The sequence below is a fragment of the Capricornis sumatraensis genome, chromosome 11 (assembly GCF_032405125.1).
Source record: "Capricornis sumatraensis isolate serow.1 chromosome 11, serow.2, whole genome shotgun sequence".
Lineage (NCBI taxonomy): Eukaryota > Metazoa > Chordata > Mammalia > Artiodactyla > Bovidae > Capricornis > Capricornis sumatraensis.
The window spans coordinates 28033487-28046910 of record NC_091079.1 but is presented as its reverse complement, the minus strand read 5'-3'; positions in this window follow the sequence as shown (position 1 = coordinate 28046910).

Here is a 13424-nt window from a genome sequence, read left to right as displayed (position 1 = left end):
CTTGGGACGGCTGCTTGTTCAAACTTCACAGATTTTCTGCACAAGACATTAAAGGAAAAAAAGGGTGGATTATGTATTAAAAATAGAAGGATGATGCCAAAACAGATGGCATCTACTCATTGCACTAGTCAGATTTGTTTACTGAAAGAATACAGAGATAAATGGAATTGAAGGCAGAGTTGAAGGACCACTGAGTTTGTGTCTGCCTTGATGATTTTATATTTCATTTTCCATTGTCTCACTCAGTGCATCTAAATAGTCTTTTTCTGTAAATAAAGATAACATTTTATTTGGGAAAGCAAAACTTACAAAGGTTGACCTGTATTCAAAATAAAATAATGAAAATTAATTATTTGGTCAAGAAATCTGAAAAAAAAATGGTTTTAGAATTCTCTAAATAGATGTATTTGTATTTTTATCATCCAACACACTTCAAGCTCATTATCAAGTTCAAATAATGCTAGAAGATTGGGGACCGTCTTTTGCCTAACACCTCAAACCACTGACAGGTAGCTACAGAGAGGGCTGGTGGTCTCTATCATTACTATCAGCCTGGACATTTCCAAGTAGCATAAGAAGCATTGCACTAAAAATAGTATATTGCTGGGCAGATTTCAAAACTCACTTTTTATGAACATGTAATTTACTTTCTCAGTTACAAATTAAACACATATAGAAGTGTGTATATTATGTAAACTTTCATCACTTACCCCTCATTGTATGGATCTGCTTTCCACTGATCATTCAATTGTGTATACATTATTATCCTAGCAGCATAGTAAGGTAAGTCAAAATTCTTTTCTGGTCATCATCTCTATCCACATTTTTTCAAATGTGGTAACTACTAATAGATTGTTTCTGTAGCTGTCACACAATTAAAGCAAACCCGAATAATTCTATAGATTCAAATTGATTCTTTCAATAAACTAGATGCAAAACCTGCCAGACAATATAGATCCTGCCTTATAGGGACCTTAAGAGAAATCAGGAGAACTTTCTGCAATTCCCTGAAAGATCTCTAAATCAATGCATATGCATAGATTTCAATGGTTTGGAATATAAAATAATACTGTTTGCTCTACAATACTGTACATTAGTATGTCACTAATCCTTTCCATTTTTGTCCAGCCCAAGTTACCCTATGTTAGTTTCCCCCAGTCATCAAGTTCAATTCTAAGCCAACAAGTTGCACAGCAGAAAGTAAAGTCTTACTGCTACATCTTATTAATGGAAATACAACAGGCTACTGTTAGCTAACAGTTAATCAAATATTAGTAACATTGAAAAAGACTTCCGGTGCAGCTCTAAGACTTTTCAAGAAAACAGACCCCATCTATCAGTTCTACGAAAGCAACTCATCTGTCCTGAAAAGCAGTTTGCCCATGTGTCTGTCTTTCTTCCAAAGAAAGTTCCCAACCTCTTCTTCTAATTGATAAATGACAAAATAGTTACTGAAATTTGATGCTTCCTGTGGTTGAGAGTCAGCAGAGAGATCCAGGACTTAGCAGGTCTTCAGCTGAAAATAATGACAGCATATCAACAGGTGCAAAAGTCTTTTAAGAAAGGGAAACCCCGTCTTTCCCTCCTCCTAATAGATAGCTGCAGGCATCTCCCTGTGCAGGCTTTTGCAGGGAACTTTTGTCTTCAGCAGCCACTTGTTCTTTTGGCTGTTTCCGAGAATAGAAGGGCATGTAGTTCTCTGGAAAGCAGCCTACAACTGCTCTTGTTTTCTTTTAAAAACAGCCTGCGTAACCAGAGGCTGAGAGGCACAATGAGGTCACACTTCCTGTGCGACTCACATCAGTGGCGCTCACGCTGAGGAACATGGTGAAGATTAAAGCGGTCTCCTACCCCAGCAGTGGGGGATGAATCAGACCAGCTGGACGCATCATGGGCACACCAGGGATGCTCTTCTGCGCCAACTCATCACCCCAGCTGCAAGAACAAAAGAAAAACTTTCAGGAAAGTAGCACCTCTCACTTATCATCTTCTGGCCATTTTCAGTATGAGTAGGGCGCAGTTGGGAAAATTCCCTGGAGCAGGGCATGGCAACCCACTCCAGTATTCTTGCCTGGAGACTCTCAAGGACAGAGGAGCCTGATGGGCTACAGCTCATAGGGTTGCAAAGGGTTGGGCACAACTGAAGCAAGTTAGTATGCATGCATTTAGTGCATAGTAATGCTTTGCCCAAATCGTTATTGGTGACCAGGCATTGATGCTATTCAATTCAGAAGACTATCAAATACCAGAGCTTGATCTTCTGAAAATGTCTGCAGTGCCAATATGTTTACCCATCAAAGGTTGGACTTTTCAAGAAACTCTGTGAGTGGCCTTTAAAATTTTGTATTTAAATGTTTCTAGAGCTGAAAACTCTTCAGCTATTATGAAACTTCTTTATGCTAGTGTAAATGAAAGTGTTAATCACTCAGTCATGTCTAACTCTCTGCAACTCCATGGACTGTAGCCCACCAGGCTCCTCTGTCCATGGAATTCTCCAGGCAAGAATACTGGAGTGAGTTGCCATTCCCTTCTTCAGGGGATTTTCCTGGCCCAGGGATTGAACCCAGGTCTCCTGACCTGCAGGCAGATTCTTTACCATCAGAACTACTAGGGAAGCACCAGATGCTATTGTAGGGTCCCTACAAAGCCTGCAGTTGTCAGTGATAAAAGAAATAGACCTTCCATCAATACTGAGTTGCATAGGGTAATGGAGAGTCACACAGACAGAGATATAAACTCTGTCTGCCATACTAGCTATGTCCCCAGTTTATGACTTAACCTCTGAGTTGTAACTTTCTCATTACCTTTATAAATGTAATAATATATATGTTACAGGATGGCCTGGAACATTAAATGAGGTTTAAAAAAATAAGAATTAAGTGAGTCCTCAGCTCAGATGTCCGGGATGGATTCCTTGTTTGTTTTCTATAAATCAGCTTCCCCTTCTGAGGCACCAGTCACCAGGCTGCAGAAAAGTTCATCTCGTTCTTTCTTGGGGGTTTCCTTTCCCCCTGAGGTTATGCCAAAAGCAGAGTCTTCTGTAGAACACCCCCAGGCAGGAGAAGCTATTAGGAGGCAAGCCCATCTAGTCCGTGGTCAGCAGCTTTCAAAGCTGACCCCTAAGAATCCTTTGCAAAATCCCCTCCTCTTCAGTGGAGGCTGAGGCTAATAATCTGCCTCTTCTAAATAGAACAAGACAAAAGTGATGGGTTGCCACTACTATGATTAGGTTACGAAAGTTGGAGGCATCTGTCTTACCACTTTGTCTTACATACTTGGATGGAGCAAGCTGTCATGTTAGAGAAGCAAGCCTGGCAAGGATCTGAAAGTTGTCTCAAAAGTTGTCCTGAGGTCTTGAGCCAAGAATGCAGCCAACAACCAGGTCAGTAAGCTTTATAAAAGTGGAATGGTGGTTTCCCGGGACTGGGAGGAGGAGAAAACAGGGGAGTGTTTGTCAAAAGATGCAAAGTTTATGCAAAGATAAACAAGTCCTAGAGATCTACTGAACAGCATAATACCTGCAGTTAACAATATTGCATTACATACTTAAAAACTTGCTAAGAACACAGATCTTATGTTAAGTGACCTATCACAAAACAGATGATAGATTGATAGATAGATAGTGGATAGACAGAGCAGGAGGAAAATTTTGAAGGTGATGGATATTATTTATTGGCATTGATTTTAGTGGTGGTTTCGTGGGTGTATATTTATCTCTGAACTTAGATTGTGTACATTAAATATGTTCAGCTTTTTTCTATGTCAGTCATGCCTCAGTATGATTGTAAAGTGATTTTTTAAAAGTAGTTTTAAAAAAGCTTCTAGAAAAAATAAGTTTTCAAAATAGAAATCATTATAAATTCTTTAAGCAATATAGGCTTTGAAACTACTCAAAAGACACCTGTTTTCATCATTTATGAAAATAATATTCCTTGGAAACCTTTTGGTCACATAACATCTCATAAAACTTGGTGCTAAGTCTGTGTCTCAGAAACTTTAATGCACTGTGAATCACTTGGGGATTTTGTAGAAGTGAGTAGGTCTAAAGTAGCAACAGAGATTCTGTATTTGTAAGTAGTTCCTGGTCTTCGCTGGTGGTTCAGACAGTGAAGAACCTGCCTGCAATGTGGGAGACCTGAGTTTGATTCCTGTGTTGGGAAGATGCCCTGGAGAAGGGCATGGCAACCCACTCTAGTATTCTTGCCTGGAGAATCACCACTGACAAAAGAGCTTTGTGAGCAAAGAGTCGGACATGAATGAACGACTAAGCACACACACACACAACCAGCTCCTGGTGAAAACACTGTAGTTCATACACTGTTTTTTGATGAGCAGGATGCTAGTGAGTACACTTTGGGAAGTGCTAATATTACTTGGTGCATGTCATGAATTAATTAATTTTAAAATACTACAAGCAATAAATAAACATGCCTGCATGCTTGCTTAACTCCTTCCAGTACTCGTGATTTCCCTTCCTACCTAAGCCTCACCTGCCTCTGGATTTCTGTGTCTCATTGAATGGCATCACCTTCCATTCAACTGCTCAGGTCAGGAGACTAGGAGCAGTCAACAGTATTCCCTCTGTAGCCCTTGAATGACACTCTCTCCATCTCCACTGTCAGTTCTGGCACTCCAGAGGCCACCTTCTCTCATCTGGACTTCAGTACCAACTTTCTGTCACCTGCCTTTTCCGAATACATTCCCCAAATCCAGGACCCCAACCTTTGGGATGTAATGCCTGATGATCTGAGGCTGGAGCTGACGTAATAATAATAGAAATGAAGTGCACAATAAATGCAATGCGCTTGAATCATCTGAAAAACACCCCCCACCCCACCGTTATATGCGGAAAAGCTTTCTTCCACGAAACCAGTCCCTGGTGCCAAAAAGGCTGGGGACTGCTGCTCTAAGCCACAGCCAGCATGAGCTCTGCAACGTAGCTGTCTGATTACATTGTTTCTCTGATCAAATTCTTCAGTGGCTTGCCATTGCTCCTCTCTCAGATCAAGTTCAAAGTCCCTTCCAGTATCTCCAAGGTCCTGGGAGGTCCAGTACTGCCTATTTTCCAGCCTCTCTTTCCCTCACCACACCCCATCTTTCTAGAATTCAATCAGGGTGGCTTTTTGTTTTTTCAGGTTCTCCAGCTTAGTCCCACCTCAAACTCTTTGAACACGCTATTTCCTTTGCCCTGGCCATCTCCTTCCCCAGCCACTGTCTCTCCTACTGATCTTTTAGATGCAAATAGTTCTTTCTCAGGGCAGAACTATAGCTTTCCAGGTGGCACAGTGGTAAAGAATCCACCTACCAATGCAGGAGACACAAGAGATGCCGGTTTGATCCCTGGGTTGGGAAGATCACCTAGAGTAGGAAATGGCAACCCACTGCAGTACTCTTGCCTGGAGAATGGTGGGTTATAGTGGTGGGTTATAGTCCATGGGGTCTCAAAGAGTTGGACACAATGGAGCGACTGAGCATACATAGTAAAAGTCAAAGCCCAAATCTTAGTAGCTTGTAATAATTATCACGTATTGTCCCACAATGTGGCTTTATGTGTCAATATGGTTAAACTGACCATATGTCTCAGAATTCTTTCTCTGTATGTCCCTAGCTAGGATGGGCCAGAATTGCAATTAGTACAAGAGTTGGAAGGTGAGGATTCAGCAGGATACATGGTATTCCTCGGAAGGTCCGTGTGGCTCAGGCCTCATTGTTGCCCATGCAAAATTTCACAGACCTACCTACTGGTTCACTGAATGGACTGGACCCAAAGCTCTGATCCCTGAGGGATGGCTTCCTTCAGCTTCCCAAATCCTGGTCCAGGAGTGAGAGTGGCTCTATAGCAGGGTAATAATGGCAATGAAGTTGGAGGCTTAGAGATGGGAGGAGGCCAATGTGGGTTTTAGTGATAGATGGAGTCATGTTCCAGCTGGTTCTCCAGGGATTCCAGTGGTCCCCACTCACCCTACTTCCTGGCAACTGTTTAATCCAGACCAATCCCCTTATAACTTCCGGCTCAGCATCCCTGCAACAACAAAAAAAATAAACTGAAACTTTCTTACTAGTGTCTAAAATTGTTCCCTTCTCCCTCAAAAACTGAACGCAAAGAAACTGTATAAACAGAACATGTATACCTAACATAATCTCAGATTGTCTGGACCACACTCTTGGTTTACAACCTGGCCCCCATGCACAGAAAGCAAGGACACACCAAAGAAGGAGGCAGAGAACTCCAGACTGGTAGTTGGCACGCTGAATAAACAATGGAACCTACCTCCAAGACTTGTCTTGAGTATCACAAGATGAGTAGATCTCTGTACCCGACTGAATCTCCAAAGTTTATATAGATGTTTTAACCGGATTTAGTCATGTATTCAGTCCAGGTTGTCCCAATAACAACTTACTCTCTCAAAGCTGCATCACTGAAAGTGACTTGCTTGGCAGGAACAGTGGGCAGAACAAATATTCCAAAGACAGAGGGTGGGGGTTTGGGGGTAGGAAGGGTGAGTAACCTTCCACTGGCTGGATCCAGCCCACAGGTCACCCTTTGGTCACATTCTGTCCATGACCTCCTCCAATAACCATACATTTCCTTGTAGCATCTTTATAAGCAAATGGTAAGGAGCCCAATTTTTCTTCCTATTGTGTGGATGATCGATCACACATGTTTACACTGTTCATTTCAGTAACTCACATCTTTCGACCAGCCAACTGTGTGATTAGTGGTAAACAAGGGCAACAGATTTTTTTTCAATATATTCAAGTACCTTGCATTTTCACAGACTTTGTATTGTCACCAAAATAAAATTCTCTTCTAAAAGCAAGTTTCTTAAACAGTAATAATAATCATATCTGCAAAAATAAAATAAAATTGTCTAAGATTCAATGCTTATTTTTTAAAAACTCATACTTTCCATCGTTCCTGATGATTCTGCTTCTTAGCTTGAATCTGACCAACACATCTTGCCCTATGTCGGCTGCAAGTTGGCTGTAGCTCTGCCCCTCAGGCCTTTATTCCAGGAACCAGGCTGGTGGATCAGCCCCTGCGGGTGGGGTGGGGAGGACATGTCTTGAGTTGGCACTTGAAATTTACACTTGTATTTTATTGGTTAAAGCAGATCATGCAGTCAGCCTCAGTGTCAGTGGGGCAAGTACACGTCTCCACGGAAAGCACCGCAAGTCACAAGGCGATGAATGCAGACTGGAGTAGATGTATGTAGGGAAGAAAGGGACTAGCTTGAAATGATTGTGTAATTTACAGCCTTCCACCTCGGTCACAAATATTTACCTCCTCTCTAACTTTCAAAAATGCGGAGAGGATGTGTCTCCACAGAGAACACCCCCAAATCCCATTCAATCATGACCACAGATTTCAAGTCTAGAATCTTCTAATATTTCTATATTGGTTCCTTTTTATATGGAGATCTCTGAACCATCTTGCCCCCTACACCCAACATTCAATACTGGAAGAAGAACAGGATATTTCCCCCCTAAACTTTCCCCTTTAGAAAGGGGATTAATGGCAGACACACAGCAATGGCTATTCCATAGAAATTCTATAACTGAATGGTCAGACACTGAAAGAGCCCTACACCCAGCAAATGGAAGATGCTCCTGATAAGACCCTAGTTCTACTCCTGAGGTGTGGCAACCCAGGCAGTTATCTGTGGCTCTTGGTTTTACCCCCTGGAAAGTAAGTCACTCCTTTTCCTTACTCTCCTTGACTACCTCTGAAGATTAGGGAATATGCCTATTTTTGGGAACAGAGCAACTTTCTCAGCCCACTTTCTGTTCCTAGGAGTAGGAAAGTGGGAGAAGTCCTCTAAATCCTGAATTGTTATGTCTTTGATACCAAGCCAGTACCTCTTTGGCTGTAGATTCTGTCAAAAACATAGTCAATCATTTTTAAAAATTTATTTATTTTTGGCTGTGCTGGGTCTTCATTGCAGCTTGGGCTTTTCTCTAGTTGCAGCAAGTGGGGGCTGCTTTCTAGTTGTTGTGAGCGGGCTTCTCATTGGGTGCCTGCTCTTGTTGCAGAGAACAGGCTCGAGGTGCTTCGGCTTCAGCAGCTGTGCCTCCTGGGCTCTCGAGTGCAGGCTCAGTGGCTGTGGTGCATGGCTTAGTTTCCCCACAACATATGGAATCTTCCCAGACCAGGGATGGAATCCACATACTCTGCACTGGCAGGCAAACTCTTAACCACTGAACCACCAGGGAAGTCCTACATTAGATTTTCTTAAAACTGATGTTCTCAAACTGCCTTTGTTACTACTGTGTCTTTTTAGAATTTACATACTACTTCTTGCCCTTCTAATTGTCATGGGAGTAATTTTTAAAGGGAGAGTTGGAGAGAGACAAGAAACAGACTGACAAACTGAGGGGTGGGGAGTTTGTAGAGGAGGAAGATAGAGAGAGACTGATTAGTTAGTGAAAGGCCTGTAATAAAGTCTTAATAAAAGCTTGCATTCTTGGCAGCAAGAACAGTGCCTTACTCATCTCCATGATCTCCAGCAGCAAATAGAGGACTTGAAGCAGAGTGAGTCTTCAGAAAATGTGTGTTTTCATAGAATCACAGACAGGGAACTGGAGAACCCCCAGGGATGACAGTGATCAGATATAAGGGTCCGCATGAAAGGTGAGAAAGTAACATTTAGAAACATCTGGCATTTGTGTATCAATTATCATTTGGAAAACATGTAAGGCTGCTTCCTTCTAATTTAATCCTCATTACAACTCCGTGAAGTAGACTTAAGATTCTCATGTACGTGTGAGGAAAGGAAAATCAGAGAAGTGTCTAGACCCCAACCACTCTGAGTGTCAGGTCTAACATACAATTTCTGGTATTCTTAATCTCTGGTTTTCACACGCTTTCTTATTTTAAGTTGCCTTTAAAAGACAACAGCAAGAAATACATTAATGGATTGATTTCCTTCAAATATATAGTCTCCTATGATCTTCATGGTACTTATAGTTCTCAAAAATAGATAAATAAAAAGGAAAGAAAATAAAGGAAATCAAAGGATGTTTACCTTTTTCTTGGGGACACTGGCTCTGTTGAATGTTTCGCAAACTGCAAAAGAGGAAGTAATCTAATACCTGACCACAAGGTTGGATTGCCTCAGTGTTTTTTCACTAAGACAAAACTGTTCACTGTGGCAACACATGACCTAACAAGTTCTCTACCCTGGTCCAACCCTCTCCCATCCCCCACAGGTAGAACCCTCTTTCTTCTGAGTGTCTGGACAGTTACCTTGGAGATATTGATATTGTTTTCTGGTCCTGACCAACAGGACAGATCAGTTCAGTTCAGTTCAGTTCAGTCGCTCAGTCGTGTGTGACTTTGCAACCCCATAAATTGCAGCACGCCAGGCCTCCCTGTCCATCACCAACTCCCAGAGTTCACTCAGACTCACCTGCATTGAGTCAGTGATGCCATCCAGCCATCTTATCCTCTATTGTTCCCTTCTCCTCCTGCCCCCAATCCCTCCCAGCATCAGAGTCTTTTCCAGTGAGTCAACTCTTCGCATGAGGTGGCCAAAGTACTGGAGTTTCAGCTTTGGCATTATTCCTTCCAAAGAAATCCCAGGGCTGATCTCCTTTAGAATGGATTGGTTGGATCTCCTTGCAGTCCAAGGGACTCTCAAGAGTCTTCTCCAACACCACAGTTCAAAAGTATCAATTCTTCGGCTCTCAGCCTTCTTCACAGTCCAACTCTCACATCCATACATGACCACAGGAAAAACCATAGCCTTGACTAGACGGATCTTTGTTGGCAAAGTAATGTCTCTGCTTTTCAATATGCTATCTAGATTGGTCATAACCCTCTTTCCAAGGAGTAAGTGTCTTTTAATTTCATGGCTGCAGTCACCATCTGCAGTGATTTTGATGGAGCACCAAAAAATAAAGTCTGCCACTGTTTCCACTGTTTCCCCATCTATTTGCCATGAAGTGATGGGACCAGATGCCATGATCTTCGTTTTCTGAATGTTGAGCTTTAAGCCCACTTTTTCACTCTCCACTTTCACTTTCATCAAGAGGCTTTCTGGTTCCTCTTCACTTTCTGCCGTAAGGGTGGTGTCATCTGCATATCTGAGGTTATTGGTATTTCTCTCGGCAATCTTGATTCCAGCTTGTGTTTCTTCCATCCAGCGTTTCTCATGATGTACTCTGCATGTAAGTTAAATAAGCAGGGTGACAATGTACAGCCTTGACGTACTCCTTTTCCTATTTGAAACCAGTCTGATACAGGACAGATACTTAGTCAAATTGCCAGTGACCAGTTAGAGCACATATTTTGACCCTGAATATGCCTTCACACTGTATCAAGATGACTTGTTAGTGTGTTGATCTACTGGACTACACTGTTAATGCCTTTGATCAAGAATTAAGCTTATTCATCCTTATGCTTCTTGGGCCTAGTGCTGAACTTGGCACATTGCCAATGTTCAATAATTGCTGTGGAAGAATTGGAAGTAGCATGCCGTCTTTGATTTGCCAGAATTTGAATCAAAACTAGAAAGAATATGCATCAACAGATGAATAGATAAAGATCATGTGGTATACGGGGAACGGAATATAATGGAATACCCACTCAGCCATAAAGAAAGGATGAAAATTTTGCCATCTGCAGCAACATGGATAGACTTGGCATTATGCTAAGTGAAACAAGTTAGACAGAAAGACAAATACTGTATGATATCACTTATATGTGGAATCCAAAAAATACAAGAGACTAGTGAACATAACAAAAAAGAAGCAGACTACTCACAGATGTAGAGAACAAGTTGGCAGCTGTAAACTGTCATTTGGAGTTAGAGTCAGTATAAGTCAGTGGCAATGAATATCAGTTGTTTTTGTTGTCTGTTTCCTGTTTTCTTTCCAGTAACAGCACCTCTATTTTCTTTAAAGGACCCACTTATCCCCTTCTCTCAGTCCTTGAGTTTGGGGCTAGGCTCCATTTCCACTGGCTTGGTTGGGAATTGGACCCAGGTTCATGACAAATCAGTATAAGTTATTTCCAAGGTCACTACATTTGGCTCAGAATTGGGCACCTGATTAAATTTAGACCAATGAGAGAATGATGTCTAGGACACATTTGTATGTTCTTTAGGATGTTTCAGTGACAAGTTGGAAGCTGTTGGGGACCTGGATGTGGATCCCAAGAATCAAGCTAATCCATAGAAAGCAGAGTGCAAGGTATTATCATTTGATCCCTAATTCAAACCACCCCAGAAGGCAAAATATCCCATCTCCTTTTTTAATTCCACAAACAGAAATTCCATCTAGGCTTAGGTCTGTTTGTATTGAATTTGTCTCCTGCAACCACAAAACTCTTAACACACTGCAGGTATGAAACTTCCATGTACATAAGAATCATTTAGGAATGCTTTTAAAATGCAGATTTTCAATCTCTATGGCCAAGATACAGGTTAGGGTCCGTGAACTTGCATTTTAACAAACAGCCTGAGTGGGTCTAATGTCAATGATTGATGGACCAATGCTAGAGAAACACAGAGAGTTCATGCAAGTGATAACAGTAAACACCAATAATCAGAATCAGAGGAACTTCAAAGTATTAGCATGGTGCGTGCATGCATGGCAAGTCACTTCAGTCCCGTGAGACTCTTTGTGACCCCATGGACTGTAGCTCGCCAGGCTCCTCTATCCATGGGATTCTCCAGGCAGGAATAGTGGGGTGGGTTGCCACGCCCTCCTCCAGGGGATCTTCCTGACCCAGGGACTGAACCCACGGCTCTTATGTCTCCGGCATTGGCTGGCAGGTTCTTTACCACTAGCACCACCTGGGCAGCCCATTGACATTGGAAGTAAAGAGCTCATCCTTTGTTTAGTTATCAAAAATGGGAAAATTCATTGAGGAATCAGGAGTTTATTTCATATTCGATTCTTTTCCATTTAGGAAATCTCTTATTTCTCTCCTTTTTTTTTTCTTTCCTACTTTATGTAGCATGATCATATGTCTTAGTTTGTCCAGGACTGCCCAGATATCCACCTGTTGTTCTGGTATAATTATTAATAGCACTTCTTCCCATTCTTAAAATTGTCCCTGGTTTGGATGATAAATTTTATGGTCACTCCATTGCTTCAGAGCAATCTATACAAGTTCTTTGTCATTCAGGCCTCTTACTGTGTTTTTCCAAGTTTTTTTCTGAGCCAAACTTTTTTTTTTTCTATTTTATGACCTTTACTAGCAGAGACTGAAATCATTAATTACTGCCAAGTCTAAAATCCTCAAAAATCTCAGGAACCCAGGTAGCTTTGGAATAGCATGTAAACTTACAGTAAAATAAATAAAGTTGTCTAGAATGTCTCATCGTTCTCAGGGCTGACTCATTCTAGGAAAGCAGCCTATGAACCCAGAATCCCAATGGGAAATGCATTAGGAATGTGAGTAGAACTCTGTGTGTGAATATACGGGAGAGATAATATTGCTCTGGCAGGTTCATATTGGGTCTAAGGGCCAAACTGCTAGAGATGAATTCTGAAACAACTATCACTTCTGGTCAATTGATTAAAGGATACGGTGCTAGAGAGACAAGAGAACCAAATTCTTTGGCAGGTGAAGAATGTGACATTAGAGCCATTTTCAAAGATTTGTAAGTGGAATAGATAATGTGCAAAGGATGTTTCTTGCAGTAGGTTAAGTTTCTACCAGTCTATTTTTTAAAAATTTAAATTGCTACGATTTTCTTCACTGATGCTAATTTTGTATATTAAAGCAATACACACAAAATAGCTTTCTTGTGTTTTATATGTAATTAAGGAATACCTGGTGTTTAGTAATGACTTATTTTCTTAAGTTAGGTATATACAGTTCTTGACTGTTCCAGGAGATGTTATGGTTCCATATGCATATTTTTAATGTTGGAGGAATTTAGTTCAGTGATTTCTATCTAAGGACCCTTGTTTCAAGATAATTTGCCCACTGCTTGTTTGGTTCCACTCAAACACAGCTGTAAATTCTTTCTATCTAAATTTGGAGATGAAGTGGCTGATGGCTAACATTTACCATCTGGATGAGGGGTGTGTTGGGTGGGAGAGAACAGAGAGGACAGGGCGATGCATAGCTTCACTGTATAGCTGGGGAGTCAGCTCTAGACTTTTCTATATCTTGCATCCCTTTCCTGTTTCTGACCTTTGACTTTCTAGAGTCAAAAGCAGCAATGATAGCCTATATGAGCTTTCTATCAATCTTATAGGACTTAATGTTCCCTTTTTAGAGCTAATAATATGTTAAGATCCACTGTACTTCTCTGAAATTAAATCCATAAATAAGATAATCAAGCTCTACATAGAAAAACTCCTCATTGATTTTTTTTAAAAAATCAATACAATGTCATATGATAAATTAAAAAAACATTATTATGAAAATAACTCAATAAAAATAATATAAATCTCAGTATATAGGT